At 32.3% G+C, this 16,289-nt stretch overlaps 1 protein-coding gene across 1 annotated transcript in view; it reads left to right on the top strand.

The window, feature by feature from the left end:
* LOC140441766 (neuroligin-4, X-linked-like) overlaps nt 1-16,289 on the top strand; it is a 960,081-nt gene that overhangs the window by 179,080 nt on the left and 764,712 nt on the right. The gene's annotated exons all lie outside the window — the stretch shown is intronic.

Raw genomic sequence — 16,289 nt, 5'->3', positions numbered from 1 at the left:
AATACCTTGTAGTTGATAGTAAACTTATGGGTCTGTAGTTTCTTCTCTTTGTTAGTTTTCCTGACATGAATGAGAATTATTTTTGCTGTAGTTCAGTGGTCTGGTATGCATCTTGGTTTTAGGCAGTTTGTATATATGCCTGATTAGATATTTCAGTTTTCTTTTTCCAAGCGTATTTTAGCAGTTTCACTGTTTTGCCATCTATACCAGCTACTTTACAGCTTTTCATTTTCTTGGTCTTACATCTTCTTGTTTACTGTTTGTTTCTTAAAGTGCTTTAGGGGCTTGGTATAGTCCACTGTATAATTTATTTACGAGTTGTATTATTTTATTTCTGCCTGTATTTCTCGTGTTTTCGTTTGTTAGAGCAACGATTAACTTCTTTCCAATGATTAATGCTTTCCTAGTTATCTTATAGTTTCTTTTATTTTATTTTCTATCAGTCTTTCGGTATATTTCCTTATGTCCTACTTAATATTTTTCCCTTATTGTCTTACAAAGTTCTGTGTCTTGTATTCTCTGTATGTAGCTAGTTACTGTTTTATTAGACAGTTCAGTATGTTTAAAAACTCTTATCCATGCAACACATTTTACTTTCGTAACCAGCAACTCGGGTCCGTTGGGCCCACCACTGTTCTTGAATGTACTATTCATATTTACCCATAGATTTCTAGTATTCTTTTTTGATTTTTTATTAAAGTTAAATTTAAATTGTCTAGATTAAACCTCGGGGGTGCGATCTACCTGAAGGATTTGCACAAAATAATGAAATGCAAGAAAACTTTTCTAAAAAAATTATTTATTTACAAGGAATAAACATTTGGAGCCAAATAAATAATTATTAAATAAATAAAAATTTTTCTAAATCTACCAGACCATATTACTTAAAAAACACTTCTGAGAAAAGATTATGATAATTAGCAGCTCAAAGTCAAGTCAGAAAAATATTATTATTTTACTTTTACAAATTAATACTTTGTCATATCAATGTACTATTTTAGTTGGGAATAAGCTACAAGATTAGCTTATTTCCAACTAGAATAGCAAATTGGAATGACAAATTAAATTATTATTTATTAGGTTAAAAAACAATAAAAATAAAAAAGCATAGATTAGTCATTTATTTTGCTTTATTGCAATACTGACAAACTTTTATACATTAGGATATAAATCTAATAAGAGAAAGTCTATTGGGATTATCAATAGAAATACCACTAGTGATTTAGTTTTCGCGATAAGTCTGTCGATTTACTTCTAAACGAAACTGAGTTGCTTGAAAACACCACGAGTCCGTAGGACGAGTGGTGTTTTCTTTAAGAAACTCAGTTGAGTTTAGAAATAAAAGACAGACTTATAAGCTAAATTAAATCACGAGTGGTATTTTATTAGACTATTTCATGAACAAAGTGATAGGTCAAAAATTCAGTAAAACGAGAGGAAGGAATTTAATAATAATACATTTGATCTAGGTAACCCAAATCTACCCATTTTTTGAATAATTCACAATTAGTCATAATCATGAAATATTTATTATAACTATAAATAATTTGTTATAATTATTTTTTACCTATAACAATAAATAATTTGTACACGAAAAAAATACATTATTCTCGACTATAATTATTATAAACGGTGCAATTGTAAAAATTTTGAATAGTATGACCGTTATTAGGTGGATACAATGTATTGTTGCTATTATTACTTGATGTACTTGGAGTATTCCTAAAAGTATTCACTATGTTCTGATGATGTTCGACACTAAGATGTAAATACGGTTTCATCGAGTTCGAACTTCCATGTCCAGTAATTTTCATAGCTTGTTGTTCACTAACGCCAGATTGTAGTAACTGACTAACTGCAGTGGCACGATTAGAGTGATTCGTTATTTTCACTTTTTTAGTGTCTAATCCTATTTTTTCTGCAGACATTTTTGTCCATTTGGATATTGTATTAATACCAATAGGACAATTCTTGTACCAATTACTATTATTATATTTATTTCACTTGCCATTCACAGTCAGAAAAAGCCTATCATTGGTAAGAGTTTCCCTTTTCGATATAAGTTTCCGGTATAATCTCACAGGACACATTTCAGGATTCTTCAAATTTTGAGTAAGCCATTTATTATCTGCACAGTTTTTATCACCACCTTGGCGGGTTTTGGAGAATATCGGGTTATATGCAATTCTGTTTGTTAAACAGCCTTTGTTGTTAGTCTCTTCCTTGAAAAAATGTAACATGGAAAAACTTGCTTCGTTACCTCTCCAAGCTAATTCTACGGCACCTATATGAAAAAACTTCTTTTGGAAAAACATATTTTTATATTCATCCGAAGCCATAGCGACAGAACTCATTTTCCTTTTATCGGGTACAGTTTGCAACAATGTTCTCTTACTATCACGAGCCGCTCTCGCTTCCTTGAAGGTTATATCTTTGAAGGGATCAATATGTCTCTGATACTCACAGAAATATTTTTCTTGTACCAATTTTGCAGTAGTGTTCCATATGGTTTTAATAACACTCTCCTTGTAATCACTACCATCAATTTTTCGCATGTTGAAGGCCCAGTCTTTTAGAATGAATGCTAGTCTTTCGTTGTTATTTTCTGCATCTAATTTGTAGTTGCGATCCACACAGAACATCATAAATTGTCTCCATATATAAGATTTAGATTTTCTTGTGCTACTCGGTATATTTTCTTCAATGTTTTGGTTTATAACTTCGTTTGCAGTACCACCGAAACGACTCATTTTGACGTATACAGCTACAATAATTTTTTTGGCAAACGTCAAACTTTGCTTTGCGATCGGTATCCATGGTTACGTCGTTGAAAACACGAAGCTGATAGACCAATCAGAATTGAAAGACAGTTGGTGTTTTCGCGATAACACAAGCTGTCTTTGGTTTGTGATTGGTCAGATTATGTGAAAATTTTAAGATGAGTGAAATAGTCATTGTAATGTGTTCAATAAAATAAAAATTTTCACTAATAAAACTAAAACTTACATTAAAATTAATTTTATGAAAAACTACTACTCACAACAATAGTCATAATTAACCAGCAATTTTGTCTTCTATCTTCTATTTTGAATTAAAACCCTGAACTAGACAAGCGAAAAAAATACGCAGTAAAATATCTTTGCATGGTCTATATATTTTGTACTCAAACAAATTCCCAGATCTTTACAACGTGTTAATGAATTGCTTTCCAGGAAAATTATAACTGTTATCTAAGTAAAAGCATTCCCTTAAAAGCTTTTACTTGCGGTTTTTAACTGTATATTTGAATTTGTACGGAAGCCCTACGGACCTGGGAAAGTTTATAAAACGTTTCGGTGGTTTTGTTTTAGAACAGTTAAAAGGGTAATATAATGAACACAAAAAAAAACGGCTTACGTCATCGTGTGATATTTTCACGTCATTTAAATTATATGTAAAATTATACCAGCTTGGAAATAAGGTTTTGTTAAAAAAGTTCCAAGTGAGGATCTAATAATATTGTTTTGTTTTAGAAGTTACTTTTTATAAAAATAAAAAATCTACAGTTTTCATTGTAGCTTAGATTACAAAAATTTTAGGTTCCAAAAGGGGGCAATGATTCAATCAATTCCCTAAAATTAATTAAAAGACACAATCACATAATCATATTGGCTAGCTAGATAAGACATCGAGTTTGATGAGAAAAACCTATTTTAGAATTTATTCATCCTTTGTACACGTTTCTAATTTAGTTAGAATATTTTGAAGAGTAACAATGTCTTCGACTAAAAGAAAGTTTTTAAGTTTGAAAAAAAAATATCGGCGATAGAAGCATCTGAAAAAAAATAATTATAATGTTCGAGTTTCGGTCGAATGTTTTTAAATAGCAAAAATTCAAGTAAGTGACATTTAAAAAAAAGGCTGATTGACAAAAGTGGGATAGTGAAAGTGAAAATGTTCAACAAAACAATTAAAACTAAAGGTTTTGCCATCGATACTATAGTGTTCGATTGATATTGTAAAGTGAGAAATAAGAAAATTTTATTAACTATACCGATAATAAAAGAAAGAGCTTAAAAGGAGACGAAAGAACTCAATCTGAATTTTAAAGCTTCCAATGGATGGCTTGACAAGTTTACTTAAGGTATAATAATAAATTTAGAGCAATTTTTGGAGAACCTGCAAATATCGATCAGTTATTAATAAGCTTATTTTCTAGTTAAATTATGTTTCAGTGCCAGGTGTCACCATTAGATCTAAAATTCAATGTTAATTGCAAAACAGCCTATGTACACATAACGCAAAAGTCTAGGGATATTTTTATAAATAGACGTATTTTGTTTATCTCTAATCAACTTAAAAAAAAGAAATACAAAATTTGTAGTTTAAATTGTTGTTTAATATGTCAAAAACCATAAATTGCAAAAAACAGAAAATTGGAGCAAAAAAAATATATTGCAAATCACCCATCTTTCACATACCACCATAAAATGTCAAAAATACGAAATATAAACTTAAAATAAAGTATGGCCACCACGTTAGTTTATCACAGCTCTACATCTACTGTTCATGCTCCGAATCACATTGTAAGCCCCCTTTCAGACGAGGATACTGTATCCGAGATACGCGTATCCGAGACGCAGATATTACATAGACTCAAATGGAGCTTTTCAGACGGGACGCGCGAGGGATACAGTATGTGAGATACCGAATTCAGTATCTCGGACCCTCCTGTCGCCGACGACTGAATGCGTATCCCCGATACAGAAGAAACATTACGTTTAATGAACGCTTTCAGACACGAATACTTTTGCACCACATTCCATAGACGCGCGATTTTCTGTCGAATAATTGTGAATAAGCAACGAAAGAAAGACGGTGTTTTCTGAATATAGTTATACGTTCCCTTGGTTTCTCTTAATTCTACAATAGGATGAACACACAAATTACGTCGTCTTTTCAGTTTCTTTTTTTTTTTATTTAATATGTACCACAGCATAACATACTCTTCTACATCCATACTCCAAAAATATAACCGCACTGCACTGCTACTATTTTCATACTGACGAGCATGCCCGTGAATCCGATACAGTCGCCATCGAAAATTCTGTATCTCGCATACAGTATCTCGGATACAGTATCCTCGTCTGAAAGGAGGCTTAATGTCTGCTTGAAGTAGTTGTGTCCATTATTCTCTCAGAAGCTCTTTTAATTGAAATTCATCGTAGATATTGCCTATATGTGGAGAAGTTCTTCGTTGGAGCATGTCCCATACATGCTCAATGGGATTCAAGTCCGGTGCCGTGCTGGCCACGGCAATACATCAATACCCTTGTTATCCAACCAGTTTGTTACAATATGCGCAACAAGTGGCCGAGCGTTATCATGCATAAAGTAAAAATTTTCTCCAACAGCAGCAGCAAACAGCCGCACAACAGGTTCAAGAATAGTGTCCAAATATTGCTGACTTGTGAGAAAGCCACGTGGGAACATGAGGTCAGTTCTTCCGTCAATCATGATTCCGCCCCATACCATTAATGTACTACCTCCGTATGTATACACTTCTTGAAGATGTCATATTCGTTCTCTATTTCCGAGTCATCTCCATACTCTTGTCCGACGAGAATCTGGATGAAATCCATATCTAGACTCGTCACTAAACAAAACTGTGGCCCAGTCATTGTCAGTCCAATTCTGAAACTCTTGAAATCAGTATAATCTTGCAGCGCGATTGCCTTTAGATAGAGGTGGACATCTCAGTAGTCGCCGACTACGAAGATTGGCTTCATGGAGACGATTCCTCACAGTACTGCTGCTAATTGTTACATTATGTGCAAGATGTAATTCATTAACCAACTCGGTTGATGTGATTTTTGGCTGCCTTCTGGCATTTAAAATTAAATATCGGTCTTGAGCAACGGTTGTAGAGCGACCACGTCCTGGATGTTGCTCGGCTGGACTTCCAGTGTCTCTAAACCGACGTCACAAACGACTTACGACGCTTTGGGAGACACCCAGCTGAAGCTTGAAGGAGGCTCACGGCTCTATTCATCTCGTCCAACGTTAAATGTTGTCATTGCATGGTAAAAAGACAATATCTTTAACTCACCTATTAAGCAAGAATGGTATGAAGTGACTAAAATTAAAAACAAACAAAACATAAAAATGTCGATTTTTTTGTCCTTTATAAAAAAACATTCTAAAACACGTATTGCTATCAGTTTTACAATTTTTTGTTGATAAAAAGTGAGTGTCTGTATCAACAATTATAGTACAAGCAAATTTATATGGTCATGAAATTTCTGTCATTGGTATTGTCAAATTATTAAAATATCCTTAGACTTTTGCGTTGTGTGTATTTAAATATGAAGACTTGTCTAGGACCCTTTTGGATTAAAAAATAGAGTACGTTTGCTAAGAATAGCCTATGACAATTAACAGGACACTTTTTTAAAAAATAAAAATCTTTAAAAGATCTCTGGAAAGGTGTCTTAGGTGTATTGGATTCGGACGTCTACGCCTCACCGTTGCTCACCGCCTACCAACTAAACACATCCCCTCTTTCTCCAACCGACGGGCCTGTGACCGCTTTTAGTGATCATTACCATCTGTCCTGTCAGCTTTGCTTATAACTCTTATCTGTCGCCCTCCGTATGCTTTTCGTCATTGTCATAACATCTCAGTCGCGCCACCCTACCTACGTCTGCACCGGATTTGTTTTGTAAGGTAACCATCCTTGTGCAGAGTGATAGGCAGGAATGAGGACCGCGCCGTTATTTCAATCATCTTGAACTTATCGAGAATGATCAGAAAACAGACACAAGCAACTCCACACAATCAGACATGCATCCTCGGGGGTGGTCCATTTATCCCTCCATCCACACCAGCCCATTACTTGGTAATAGTCTGCACCAAAAGAAGAGTACATTAGATGCAAGTAAAAACAAAACAATGTAAATTGATTTCTGCAATGTAATTAAGTTCTTTGTGGGCTGTAATTGGTCTATCCTGGTTAACATAAAGACATGTAAGTATAAACATAGAAATAAATGAGACTAGAATATCATTTACTATTCCAATACCGCCTAAAATTTTTATGTGAGAACTTGAGGTTTAGAATTTTTAGAATTTTATAAAGTTAAGATATTTACAACTTAATTTCAGTATACAGTTAAAATTTCAGATTAATATTAATATTTAGAATTTATGATGCATAAAATTCATTTAAGGCTTTAGCGTTAATAGTGGGAACTAAATAGTGGCTCACTTCACTGACCCCGACAAATACGACACATTAAAATAAATAATTTACCTTTGTTGCAATCTTCTCTTTTTCTCTTCCTCGTGTTTTATAGTTTCTGTTACAAAACCAATGTTCAAGTCAAAAATGGTTTTGTTTTCAAATGCTTTATTCTTTATTTCATGTGGATTGCCTAGAGGTGACCTAAGGCCCAGCTGCAGCAAGGTTCGTCCCACATTGTATGCAGGGCATACGAATACCACATGATGCGCGTCATTCACCACTCCACCCTCGGAACACAGATCATTCTTGGTCCCCTTTTTTCTATATAAAACCGGAAAGATTCATAACATCATGCCCCGTCATAAATTGGGTGAAGTAGAAGTTGGCACTTCCGTGTTTAGATTGCAACAAATTTAAGTTTGGAAATGTGACGTAGTGTTTAATACAGGTGGGCGGACTGTTTCTACCAGTGGCGGGCAGAAACAGGTAGATTTAAAATAATTTTTCACAAGTATATCCAATTAAGTTAACAATGAATTTGTTTTTTTATGAATTAAAGATCTGGCAGAAAACCCAAAGTTAGTCACTACAATGTGCGTAAAATATGCCGACTTTCTTTAGAAGATCGTCGCAAATCCGCAAAAGATATTAACGGTATTGTCAAATTACCTGGATTACAAATATCGGACCGCACTACCAGAAGAAAGTTGTGTGAAAGTGGATTGCGAGTACGAATTCCTAGAAAGAAGCCGTTCCTAAACAAAAAACAGAGGCAAAAACGCATTGATTGGGCTTTGGCACACAGAGGGTGGACAGAAGAACAATGGAGTAAACTAATTTGGAGTGATGAAACCAAAATCTCGATCTTTGGGAGTGACGGAGTGAAGTTTGTTCGCCGCTGACCGGGAGAAGACTTCTTGCCCCAGTGTACTACCGCCACTATGAAGCATCATGTGAGTGTCATGAAATGGGCTTGCATGACCACTAATGAAATTGGACGTTTAGCAGTAATAGAGGGCAATATTAATGCAAAAAAATATCAGGAAGAGATACTGCAATCCAAACTGCTGCCGACTATCAGAGATTTGTTCGAAGGAGATGCCCAACAATGCATCTTCCAACAGGATGGAGCGCCTTGTTATACGACTATGACTTCCATGGAATGGTTGAAAAACCATGATTTTACTGTTCTGCCTTGGTCTGGAAATAGTCCCGATCTAAATTCAATAGAAAATTTATGGTGAAGGCTGAAAGTCTTAGTATCACGCCAAAACCCAAGCAGCAAGAGAGAACTGATAGAAGCCATTATTTAAAATTGGTTTAGAGTTATTACACCGGGAGATTTGGCATGTTTTGTCAACTACATGTCTCGCAGAATTGGGTCTGCCCTAAAAAACAAAGATTATCCTACCAAATACTAATTTTGTTGACAATAATCATTGTACCATTTTTTTAAATATATCTACTAATAGCTAACGGCTGTTGGTTTATTTATTTTTAAATTTAATTTAAAGAGGATTTTCCCCTTAAAATAGATGTTAAGTATTAAGTAGAAGCATAAAACAATGTAATAAAATTATAGATAAACTTATAAATAACATAAGTCTTGTGAAAAAGACGAGTGCTGATAACAAAACTAAAATTTTTGAAAAATTTCCAGAATTTTGGCCACTAGTGTTAATATTTTATTCGTTTTGAACGAATATCATAACTTTTCATTAGGATACTCCTATTGTCTTCGGATTTTCACGTTGTCTTTAGATTTTCGCCATCTGCAGTTTGTTCGAGATGATTTGAAGAGTATATGTTGAAAAGTATGATGGTATTATTTGTTCTTATCTTTTTAGGAGCCATATTGTTAAGTAACTATTATTAATAACTAAAATAAACACACTATAGATAATCTAAATGATTTAATAATACACTAATTACTACTACCAATATAATAAGCTTTAATCTAAAAAATTAATAAAATATCCAACACGATCAAATCAACATGTCAAACACTCTCTGCGATACGTACTTCTCATACTACGACACTGGCAAGCAGTACACTGATCGTGTCCATGGTAACACTAGTTAACAAAATTTACTGCGCATCGTGCAAGTATGAGTCTTGTTCCCAAACTTAAGTTTGTTGAGAGTGTACTACATCTGGGATAAGGGACCCCGTCTTAGTAGACCGCGTGAAACATCTTCTACAGAGGCAATGAACAAATAAAGTTACTTTACTACTACTAAAGAAGAAGAAGAAGATAACTGACGTATTAATGTTATTTTTTAACTTTATACCACAAATTTTAGTTAAAAATATGTTTATTTTTACGTTTCTATTTCCACTTCGAAAATGGCGCAATTAAATGACACAAGAAAAGCTTCCGAACGATGATAAGTATATTGATATTAGGAATTCTAACCTATTCGGTGCATAATATAATACAAAATTATGGGACAATTTAAATATATCCTTTACAATACAGTTCAGTCAGTAACTAGTGTTAATATTAATCATTATTGAGTTATTTTAGCACTTACTAGTTGCATGAACTGGACTATAAGTGTGTAATTTATACTGTAAATAAAACAATATTATCCAAACCTATTGGCTTTTATAACATAAAACTCATGAGCTGCGCTGGTAGGTGGTAAATATTAGTTTAGCAAAATAATTTCATTTTGCGTATAATAAGACTGTAGTTTAATTAGTCAAAGCGTACACATGTTAATAAAGTTTCATTAAAGAAATCAAAATACACTGAGTTAAACTAACTATAAAAGCTATAGCGGGATAAGATGGTAAAATCTGCAGTCGACTGGATTTTTATTTGGGGCTAGGCACTTGAAAGTACATATTCATAACTCTCTTTAGCCAAATTTGTAGCTCCCTAGGTGAGCGCTGAAAAAAATTTCCTAAGCGATCCTTTGCATTAAAATATCTGAAAAAATTCACGAATATACTTTATATAAATAATTATAATTTTAGGTTAAAATTAAGCATAGGAAATATATTTGAATTTTTCAAAAAAATTTTAGTTTATGTAGGTAATTTTTTGAAAACTTAATTGTATTTTTCGTGTATTTGTTCCGTTTCTTTGAATGGTTGCGTTAGATTTTCAAATTTCGCTCCGGAAAATTACCGGAATTTATTAAAAAATTCCATTTTTTGGTATCTTTACAAGTTAGTTTTTAGCACATAACATCATTTAAATGGGACAAATAATGATTTTTATTTCTATTCCCCCTATTCTAATTGTAATTTAAATGTTTTCATTTCACTCTAATATATATATATATATATATATATATTTATATATATATATATATATATATAAATAATATACAAACTTGAAGTGTTCGAAATGTGGTGCCTGCGTCGAATGCTCAGAATATCATGGACGGACAGGGTCAGAAATGAGGAAGTACTCAGAAGAGCGGGCTTACAGGATAGGGAACTTTTTAATTATGTAAAAAGTAAGAAGACTGCATACTTGGGGCACATTATACGAGGAGAACGATACACTTTTCAGCAACTGATACTCGAAGGGAAAATAGAGGGTAGGAGAGGTCTCGGACGTAAAAAAATGTCATGGCTGCGCAATATTCGACAATGGACAGGAATCCACAGCTATGAAATGCTTCGCAATGCTGCTAAAAACAGAATTATTTAACATCTCACCTGACAAGACGATGTACGGTGGACGCCTACGCAGAAATGCATGGCACCTTAAGAAGAAGAAGATATATATATATATATATATATATATATATATTATATATATATATATATATATATATATATATATATATATATATATATATATATATATATATACTTTTGACTCGTTTGGAAAAAATATAGAAATATATTTTGGATGGGGAGTCAATAAAAGGGGCTATTGGCTAACTATTTATTATCTCTAGCTTTCAATAATTGTGTTTACAATTATTATCAAGAGCTGCTAAAAAATACAAAATATCTTACAAAGTGGAACTAGCAAACAAAAATTAAATTAACTCACCAAATAAAATTAGTTTTATTAATAAATTGCTAAAAAAAACATATTTAAAAAAAAAACTATTCAAAAAACTGTCTTATCTAATAAATGTTTCTTTAATTTGGTAATATAATTTGGAAAACATTTTTAACACAAAAACAATTGAATTTATAAATAAGTTAGAATATCGATCAATTACAAATAAGCCTCAATGTCATAAATGCCAACTTAAAATTTTTATTTTTGACAATTATTTTGCCAAAAAAAAAAATTTTGTTTAAAAATTCTTTTTTTATTTAGTAATAAAGAAGATTTATTCATCATTGATAGATGTCTGAAAAAAATAAAACAAGTATATGGAAAATTAAATCAAAATGTGATATTTTACTGATTTCATAAATAAACTATAAAAAAAAACATAATATAAATTTTGCTTAGATTTTGAATTTCTGATCTTTTGTTTAAATTATTTTAAAATCACTTTTGCGGGAAGTATTATTGCAATTTGACAGATTTCTTCCAGTCACATCAACCTACTCAGCTTCACACTGAGTACAACTAATGCTGTATACTACATTTGTTTTATCTAATTTCTCTATAGGATACTGTCTCCAACCCCTGTCAAATATGACGGGTTGGAGAAGCAACAATTTATAGATTTCTAAAAGGAAGAAAAGGAGGAACTGTTTCATCTTCCAAGAAGAGTGGAGGGAGTAAACCCTTGGAAATTGAAGAAATACATAAAAACATGATAAGACCCAGCGTCCACTCATTTTTTTTAGCAAAGAATTTCCAACATTGGACAAAATCCAAACATTAATTAGAGAAAACGAAGAGTTACCGATCATAAGCAACAAGAAATTATGGGGACTATTGAGAGAAATTTGATTTCGTTGGCAAAAGAATAGAAGAAAATCCGTTTTAATTGAAAAAGATTACATTGTATGTTGGAGACGAGATTATCTAAGAACTATTAAAAAGTACCGAAAAGAAGGGAAAACAATTTTTTATTTGGACGAGACTTGGCTAAATGAAGATCATCCTGTACCATATCTATGGGTTGATACAAATGTGAAAAGTTCCCGTCAGGCATTCATCGAAGGTGTATCTACTGGAATAAACAATATTCCCGTTGGAAAAGGATGCAGACTCATAATAACCCATATTGGAAACGAATATGGTTTTGTCAATGGTGGATTATTAAGTTTTGCCTCAAAATCAACCAAAGATTACCACGAGGAAATGACTGCTGACGTTTTTGAAGAATATTTTGAGCAAATGTTGGATTTAATTCCAAAAAATTCTGTCATAGTCATGGATAATGCTAGTTACCATTCAAGACTAGCAGAAAAATTGCCAACAACGGCATGGAAAAAAGGAGAGATAATCGAATGGTTGGATAAACACGCAATTGAGTACAAGGAGAACATAAAGCACCTTATAAAAGATATATAATTGATTAAATGGCATTAAACCGTGATTATTTTACGTTTACCCCCATACCACTGTAATCTGAATCCGATAGAAAATATATGGTCTCAATTAAAGAGTGAAGTCGGACGCAACAACAAAACTTTTAAATTAGAAGACTTACAACAATTATTAGAACATTCCTTATCCAGAAAACTTGAAAAATGCTGTTAGTCATGCTCATAAGGAAGAAAATAAAATGTGGAATTTGGATAATATGACTGATGCAATACTGGAACCGGTAATAATTAACATTGGAGTTGAAGATTCCTTAGATTCTGAAGAAAGCAGTGAATCTGAAATGGAATTTGATTAAAATAATATGCATTTTTTTACAAATCAGCCCCTGTTACGGCCACAAATTATTTTATATATAACCAATAACATAAACATCTTACATTTCTTGCAAATTCATTAGTACCTGTTAATCTCCATCACTCCGACACTGGCAACTTTATTTAGGGATTAGTAACCCTCAAAACTATTGTATTCTATTCTGGTTCAACCTTTATACCTGGTGGTCATACTCAATTTAAAATTGTTTTTCTATATACTTCTGTAAACTTGTTGACAAATATCTATTTTTATCGTCCTTACTCGACGCAATGAGTACAAGAAAGATGGTAATTTATATGGGTAAATTGTTGATGCATAGTGGAATATAAATATTCCCAGCATCGCTCTTAATGGCTTGATTAAGCGTGAGTATACAATTTACTTTAATTGCTATCGACACATTTAACTTCATCTATTTTTCATTGTGTCACCCGTATCAACAGTTTAGGGATTTGCATACATAATGTGCTATCAATATGATGGAACTGGACTATAGCAACATGTTATTTTAATATTATTGTCTTATTGGTTATTCCCGCTAAAGTGTCTATCCATCTATCTATAATCTGTTTTAGTATCGGTCTTAGCATCTAACAAGTAAGAGAAACTTTGAATGGCAACACTGTAGGGATCCTGTATAACTTACATATATCTATACACTTCGTCAGAAACTATTGTGTCAGAACGAAGTAATTATACCACTTGACTGTTAGAAACTAGTTATGAGGGTAGTCTAAAACAAAGTTAATACATGCTCAAAACAGTTACGGGATACAACAGAGGAGGATTCATCAAATATGTCTTAAGGAGTTCATGGGAATGCGTCAGGTCGGAAGTATATTTTATATTTATGAGTAGAGAAGCTCCATTAAAACTTTATAAGGAGCTTTTACAGCGATCTGAAAGTCGCTCAAATAGAATTTCGTATAACTTTCAGTGACTTTTTGATTAAATTAGGTTGTATATGGATTTGCAGTTTATATGTTTTTAATAATATTAACAAAATATCAGAGTTTTATAGTTTGTGTGCAAATTGCCGAAAAGTAACATATTAAGAAGGACTGTACCGAGTCTAATATTCCGAACTAATTTAAACTTTTTAGTTGTATTGCATTTCTTTATAGAAATAGACCAAATAGAAAGTTAAATAAAAAAATTATTTTCATTGTTTGGTAAGCTCTACTATTTATCTACTATTTATTACTCTTTTAAAAAGTGAATAAAAAAGGTGAATACTTCTGGAAAACAGGGAAGTAGCTCTTTGAAAGTAGGGTCTTTTCAATATAAATTGTGTAATAAGTGAAAAGAATATGTTAAAACGCATCTAAACACAAAGAAGTCTACATTTATTCTAATTCCTCAATTAAATATAAGACATGATTTTTGCAATCAAAACATGGTTTTAAAAGTGTAAACCTGACTTCTTACGCTTACATTTTACTTTATAAAACAAATAAACAATTATCCAATATTTGCATATTGCATAATCGTTACCCAAATTTTTATACAATTTTCAATACGATCCTTTGTTGTTGAAGGTGTTTTATATACCTCATTATTAACATAAATCCAAAGAAAAGCCCATTTTATTGAAATCCACTACATAATAATTCCTTATACAGTATGGTGGAAATGAAAGGAATAAATTCGTTATTTCGTAAACCGGAGACTTTAAGGAAAAATCCTGAAACCCGTCGATTTTTATTTTTAAATAAGCTATTCGTAAGAATACATTTTTATTTTTGACGTCATCTATGTGAGCGTGATGACGTCATTGCTAAAATTTTTAAATAGAAAGGGGGTATTGTAATACATCATTTGAAAGGTCTTTTAAATACCTATTCAGCCATATCAGTATGTCTGAGTATTTGATGTTTGTAATTGTTTAAAAAAATTATTAAATATTTATTATTACAATAAATATTTATTAAGTATTGATATGATGTATTATTGACACCCAAAAATAAATTTTATAAAGGCCATCACTGGTAATAAAATGCCTTTTTTATCTACTTTTTACCTTTTTAAAAATAACTAGTTACCTTATCAATATGAACATTGATAGTTGGACATTCAAACTTAATTATCTTTCTGTCAAGTGATTAATAGTATTATTGTAGTAAACGTATTCAAAAAGTCTTTGTATCTTTAAACATGAAGCTAACTAAAACGCAAAGAATTGAAATTCTCATAATGATTGGTTATGGAGATAAAACACGTACGCAGAAAGAAGTATGTGCGTTATTTAATAATAAATACCCCCGTCGAGAACCAATTTCACAATCCACTGTAAGCAAAATTGAGAAAAAATTTAGAGAAACGGGTCATGTTAAAGACCTTCCTAAAGGTAGTAGAAAACCAATATCTCAAAACCAACAAGTAGACGTTTTGTTAGCTTTTCAAGATAATCTTCATAACAGTTCACGGCAAGTAGCATTAGATAATGACATGGACCATTCAACAGTTCTTAAACAGCTAAAGAAGGAAAAGTGGCATCCCTACAAAGTAAGTTTAGTACAAGAACTCATGGAAGATGATTTTGATAGACGAATTGAATTTTGTGACATTATAATGGAACGAAATAACAGAGATCCGATGTTTTTAAAAAAGATTATTTTCTCTGATAAAGCTACATTTCTACTAAACGGTCATGCCAATCGTCAAACTTATCGGTACTGGGCTACGGAAAATCCACACTGGATGCAAGAGTACCGTACTCAATACCCAGAGAAAATTAATGTTTGGGTGGGAATAATAGATAATAGGTGTATTGGACCATACTCTTTCGAAGAAAACTTAACAGGTCCTCGATATTTAGAATTTATTCAAAATTTCTTGCTTCCAGAATTGAACCGGTTGTTTTCAAACAGAAATGATTTATGGCTACAGCAAGATGATGCGTCTCCACACTATGCTGTCTTGGTACGCAACTACTTAAACAATGTCTTTCCAAATCGGTGGATAGGTCGAATAGGAACAATAGAATGGCCGCCTAGGTTACCTGATTTGACTCCTCTTGATTTCTTGTTATGGGGATATTTAAAAAGTAAGGTGTATCAAAATAGACCACAAAATATTCTTGAACTGAAAGAAAGAATACGTAATGAGGTTGTTCAAATAACTCCGGAAGATTTAGAGAATGTTAGAGAAGAGTTCGCGGCACGCCTTTCTCATTGTATTTTAGCTGAAGGTAAACAATTTGAGCACTTAATTTAGGTTTCGTTGTATTCATTGAATAATAAAAATTTAATTATTTTTTTAAACAA

This window comes from Diabrotica undecimpunctata, chromosome 5 (assembly GCF_040954645.1).
Source record: "Diabrotica undecimpunctata isolate CICGRU chromosome 5, icDiaUnde3, whole genome shotgun sequence".
NCBI lineage: Eukaryota > Metazoa > Arthropoda > Insecta > Coleoptera > Chrysomelidae > Diabrotica > Diabrotica undecimpunctata.
This window is presented reverse-complemented; position numbering and strand designations above follow the sequence as displayed.